Genomic DNA, 5,936 nt, shown 5'->3' on the forward strand with positions numbered 1-5,936 from the left:
TATAATAGTGTGTCATAATTTTTATATATATATATATATATATATATATCTGTTTTAGTCATCACCTGGAGAGTCTTAGAAAGTACCCACATAGACAAGTGGAGAAATCCTCTCAGAAGCTTCCAGACTTCAGGCTGAGTCCATGAGGCCACGCCTGTGTTCCTTTCTCATCATTACTGTACTGAGTCAACTTCCCCTGCACACATAACCCACACACAGTTCTCTAGACTGTCTACCCATCTTTTTTAACATATCCTGCTCTTCCCTCTTGCTGCCTTTCTTGCCTTGACACTTGGATTTGGTTGTTTTAAGGAAAAAGAAAGCTACAGGACAAGCCTCGGTCATGTCTGCTTAGCTTTTGCTTTGTTGTTGTCAAGGTCATTTGAGTCTAGATGGGGAGGAACCAGGAAAACTGCATGGAATGCTTTACGGACCGGACCGCACACTACGCTAAACAAAATGCATGCCGTCTTAGTGTACACTTTGATATTAACCTAGGAGTGCCAGGCAGAACGTAATTGATTGATGATATGCCAAAGATCCATTTGAATTGTTCTGAGCTCATTTAGTTTAGTTCTGCTGACCATCAGAATGGCGTGTTTGTTAGCATTGAGTCCGTCTCTGGGTAAATCTACTGTCAGCCATGATGTTGTACAGGTCTTTTGACATGCGATAGGAAAACTCCTATCAACAATTTTTAATGGAAATAAATCTCAATTTAAATTTTTAAGTCTACCCTGTCAGCCCCTATAGGCATTTGTAAGTAACTGGAATAGCTCTCTCTTGCTATTTAATCATTTTGTATCTGGTCAATGTAATCACAATCTTCAGGGGAACTATTACAGAGAGAAAGACCAGTGGGGGGTCTCTGATGTGGGAAAAACCTTTGGTTGACAATGAAATACAGATAACTACTTCACTTTGATGCTTTTGTATATAGGTCACAAATTATAATAGAGCCTTGGTGTAATTCATCACAACATGCACGCTACAAAATCACAACTCACGAAAAAATGTCATTAGCCGTCATTTACAAACAATCACCGCGTTTCCTTTCTCCTGAACTACCTCAAGACTCTATTTTATTTTCCTGAATTGGCCCTTCATCTTCCACTGATCCGTTTATGTTCTGCGAGGCCTGATGAGAGGGGGTTAGTGAAATCTCATTATTTTCTTCTACAGGATGATTGCGGCATTTGCTCATCAGAAGAAGTACCAGGGTGTTCTTAAATTCGCCACTTGGAGAGACTCATAGAAGGGGATTAGCCTCTTCCTTGACTTTCTACACCCCCTTCCCCAGTCACCACCACTAAACACACACACACACACACACACACACACACACACACACACACACATACACACACACCACACACACACACACACACACACACACACACACACACACACACAGAATCCAGGCCACTGGCCTCAGACTTGACTTAGAAGCAACATTTCTGGGGAGATTTAAGTCTAATGCCAACAGTTGTATTGCCCTTCACTCTGGAGGGGCAGCAGGGAGCGTGACAGCCGCACTTGCTGATCTAACACCAATTCTTCCATTTGAACCTGATAAACAAAAGCATGAACCATCTCTCACATGATGGAAAAAGGAAGGGCCTTTCCAACTCGTAAGTAGCAGCTAGCAGCTCTCAGCTTAATCACTGTGCTTTGACGCTTGCGTTGGATAGATAGTTAGGCTGAGTTTGAAGTACTTTGAAGATGCTCAGCAATTGCACAAAAATACTTGGTTATAAAAAAAAATCAAGAACAACTCTTCCAAACTGTAAGTAATAATAGCATGCTTCCACCTGAGATGTGTGTATACATTTCAATATAGATGCGTAGATCCTGATGCTTCCAAAAGTTATTCTTTTCATTGGGGCATTTTTTTTTTAAGAGTACTTAAAGTATACAACCTTGTTAGCCCTTGAACAAGACTGTGGGAAACATTAAGTAGAAACTAGGAATGCCTCTGTTTTTCCCCATGCATTAGTTGTATTCTTTGACTAGGGAGCCCTTGGCGTATTGGAGTTGGAGCTCTACTCTACTTGTACACGACTAGATTATTCTTCCCATTGTTGCATTCAGTGTAGCTTCTCCATAAGGTCTCAGTTGAGTAGAAGTGAGTTCTGATACTGCTGAGGCTACATGCCTTTGAATCTTGTCCTGATGCTTGGCCTGACTTTCTTATGGAGATAGTCTCCAAACTTTTGAAACTTTGTAGATACATCAGTGGTAGAACATTTCCAAAGCATTATAAACAGAATAATTTTAATGATTTGGGGGAAATGACCATCAAGTAATGTTCAATGATGTAATGTTATAAAATGATTTCATAGATAAGGTTTTTTTTGTTTGTAAACCATGTGGCTTTCCAGCCCATTTTTACTACCCAAATCAAAACCCAGAGAAGGGGATAGCAAAATGGCTAAAAGTGCTTGCCACAGAAGTGTGAGGACCTGAGTTCAAATCCCCAGAAAGCACATAAAGTTGAGCACAGGAACACACATCTGCAATCCTGGTGCTTCTGTGGCAACATGGGAGGTAGTGGCACCAGGAGAAGCTAATTGGCCAGCTAATAACAAGAGATCTTGCCTCAAATCAGGTGCAAGACAAGGACCATGACCAGATGCTGTCCTCTGACCTCTTTCTAGGGATATATGGTGTAGATACTTCAGTGTGTGACTTGTATTTTCATTTTCTTATGGGTATTTTACAGAGAAGAAATTATATTTATGAAGTCCCAATTTATCACTTCTTCTTTATATGTTGTGTTTGTGGTATCCATATCTAAGAATTCTTTGCCTTTTGCAATATTGCAAAACTGTCTTTGACTGTTTGCTCTAGAAGTTGTATAGTTTTATATTTTATCTTTGGATCTATTATCCTTTTTAGCAGGTTTTATATAATTTGAATAAAAAACCACTGGAACCAAGTTACTAACTGCTGGAAGACTGACTGAATGGCCCGCACAGCTCTGTGTCCTATGGCTTCCCAAGCAAAGAGAACTAGGCATGAAAGAGAACCTGTGACCACAGAAAAACTGTAAGTGTGAATTTGGGTCCTTAATTTTCCATTCTGCTTCTCTGGCTCCTCTTTCCCTGGGTTTATGTATATCCGTGAGATTGCCTTTTGGGATCCTTAATTATCCCTTTCCCTGGGTTAGTTAGCCTTGGGGAATTTCTGAACTTTGGCAATAAGAGAACTTTGGCATAAACAACTACACCACATGAGTAAGAACTCTGTGTGTGTGTGTGTGTGTGTGTGTGTGTGTGTGTGTGTGTGTGTAAGGCAATTTGTTATATAGGGAAAAACATGGATTTTTATCCTGTGTCTTTGGAGGGTGTGTCCCCTCCTGTGTGTCCTGCCGGATACAGCATTGAGTCTGGTCCTGTAAATGACGCTGGTTCTTTGAGGCTGACTGGACGCACATCTGTCAGAGACAACTTTGCTCCACTTCTCTGTGGAACACGCAGCTGGTTGAAGGCGCAGAGAAGAAGGAAGAAGGAGCCAGACCCTAAGTCTAGGGCCATGCTTGACCCCAGTGTGAAAGAACTTCACTGTTTAGCTGCTACCTGTCCCCAGTGGCATTTATGTGCAGTTGGTGACACTGGGTACTTGGCCTCTGGCTCAGACAAACCCGAGGTTCTAGGTCTCTTTTAGGTATTACATTTTCCAGTGAGCCCCAGCTTGAGCCATAAGGCCTACCTCTTTTAGCGTAAAGGCACCCCGATTCTACTCCAGAACCCCCACATACAAGCTAAGCTACTTCTAGGTCCTGTAAGAATTAAGAAAGCTTGGGCCTTCATTTCAAAATACAAAATCCCAAATGTTGAAGTATCAGAAAATCAAAGTCCCCAAAGTTTAAACCTAAATAATAATAATAATAATTAATAATAATAATACTATATAATAATACTATACTGAAAAATTGTTTTAAATTCTTTTTAAATTTTATTTTAAACTTTATTATAAAAATATTGAAAATTAAAAATCACGTTCTTTAAAATTTATACTTTTTTCAAATAGTTTATATAAAAACATGACAATATGCTTTATAAGCTAATTTCTGCAAAAAAAAATAAGCAATGAGAACAAACATATAAATTTTCTCAAGCACAAATCTTCAGATAGTACAAGTCACACTAGTATCCACAGTTATGAGCAGGTAAATGACATTTATAAAGAAACAGGTCAAAAAGCTAAAAGCATGAAGAAACTAAAACTCTGTGGTTGGCATGTTGATCAGCTTTCTGTTGATGAGGAAAACTAACTGAGACGATCAAAAACAAGGAAGAGTTCTTCTTTTCCCATCGACCCCCCACTTTTGAGGGCTTCCCCAGCTGCCCAGACTTGCTCTGAGGCCCCAAGCCAGAGCCAATTTTGGCTCCTTCCAGCTGCCGTCATGATTCTATCTACCCAGCCTTCAGCAGCCACAGCAGTCTCAATGAGTTTCTCCCCCTATCTCTAGGATCCAGATCACGGACTGGCCGTGCCTGGAGGTGGAGGGTGAGACAGTCATCGGGACAAAGGATAATGAGGATGACTCAGTCACTGATGGAAAGGCTCGTGCTGAAGGCCAAAGGAGGCAGGACCAAACGCACAGTGAGCACCCGCGTTGATAGCATCAGTCGTCATCACTTACGGAAATCCAGTTTCCCTGAAAAGACACGCAGAAAGTACATCCATGATGACTTTAAGACACTCAAAGGAAATACGAAGAACCGAGGCCAGAAAGAGTAAAGCCCTTTGTGGTGGGAGCTGCAGATCCAACCGAGCACATCCTTGCTGATTTCAGTAACTACCAGCGAGAGCGTGAATCCAGATGGCCTGGTCTCTCTCCTGGACTACTGTGATGATTGTGTCACTCAGAGTTTGATTTCCTTTAAGGATGGTTGAGAAGTGGAAACGTGTTCACAAACCGAGCAATGACTTCGCATCTGTCACCTGCCACCATGACTGGCTGCTGCTTGTCATTCCTATAACATTCCTATAAAATAAGTGATTCTGATGTCACCGTGGGCTCTCTTATTTATCTGTGCTTCATTTGGATCAGAGGCCTCCCTTCTGTCCTTTGCATTTACATGTGTGTTGATGTGGGAGTGGGGTGTATTTGTGCATGGGTGTGTGCCTGTTCGCTGAAAGGTCAAAGACTGGCCTACTCTATCACTGTCCACCTTATTCCCTTGATACAAGGTCTCTCCCTGAAGCTGGAGCTACATTGGCAGCCAGCCATTTTACTGTCTCCGCCTCCGTAACAACCCAGAGGGCTCAGAGGTAGAGCTTTTTACATGAGTGCTGGGGATCCCAACTCAGAGCTTCATGCTTGCAACAGCAAGTACTCTAACCAATGAGCAACCCACCCACCCCCAGCTCTTATGCAGTGTTTTGGGGGAAAAAAATCTGTCATTTACATTGTCTAAAATTAAAGTGAATTTAAACTCAGAAGAAGAGGGAGGAGGAGGGGGGAGGAGAAAGGAGGAGGGGGAAGGAGGGAGGAGGAGGGGAGGAGAAAAGAGGAGGGAGAGGAGGAGGGAGGAGGAGGCAAAGGAAGAGGAAGCTGATTGTTTAGTTCCCACTTTCAGTTTGTGATAGTGGATCTCAGTGGCTTTGGGCCTATGGCAACGCCACACACCACAAGAGAGGAGTGTGATGCTGCAACGCACCTCAGTTCATGGCAGCCAGGAAGCAAAATAGAGGAACAAGCAGGGCCCGTTGTCCCCACTTCAAATGCATGCTTCCAGTGATGTAACTTCCTACCACGACCCCGTTTTCACCACACCTCCATAGTGTGGAAGGCTAAGGCTCACACCTCCAACACACGCATACGCTCTCAAGGACATTTAAGATCCAAACTCTCACAGCTGGATGTCGCGTGTTTCAGCTTTGGGACTGCAGTCATCTGTGGGAGTGCCTTTCAGTGACCAGTCAGA

The 5,936-nt window shown here is 42.5% G+C and overlaps 1 long non-coding RNA gene across 2 annotated transcripts; it reads left to right on the plus strand.

Annotated features, from left to right (window-relative positions):
• Positions 1-1,377: 1,377 nt before the first annotated feature.
• On the plus strand, positions 1,378-5,019 carry LOC131895818 (uncharacterized). 2 transcript variants are annotated; one of them, XR_009375290.1, is made up of 3 exons: positions 1,378-1,786; positions 2,899-3,048; positions 4,475-5,019. It is a non-coding gene; the product is annotated as an uncharacterized LOC131895818 (long non-coding RNA). The 2 variants fall into 2 exon arrangements; XR_009375289.1 differs by having other exon boundaries at positions 2,902-3,048.
• Positions 5,020-5,936: the final 917 nt, after the last annotated feature.

The sequence above is a fragment of the Peromyscus eremicus genome, chromosome 19 (genome assembly GCF_949786415.1).
Source record: "Peromyscus eremicus chromosome 19, PerEre_H2_v1, whole genome shotgun sequence".
Lineage (NCBI taxonomy): Eukaryota > Metazoa > Chordata > Mammalia > Rodentia > Cricetidae > Peromyscus > Peromyscus eremicus.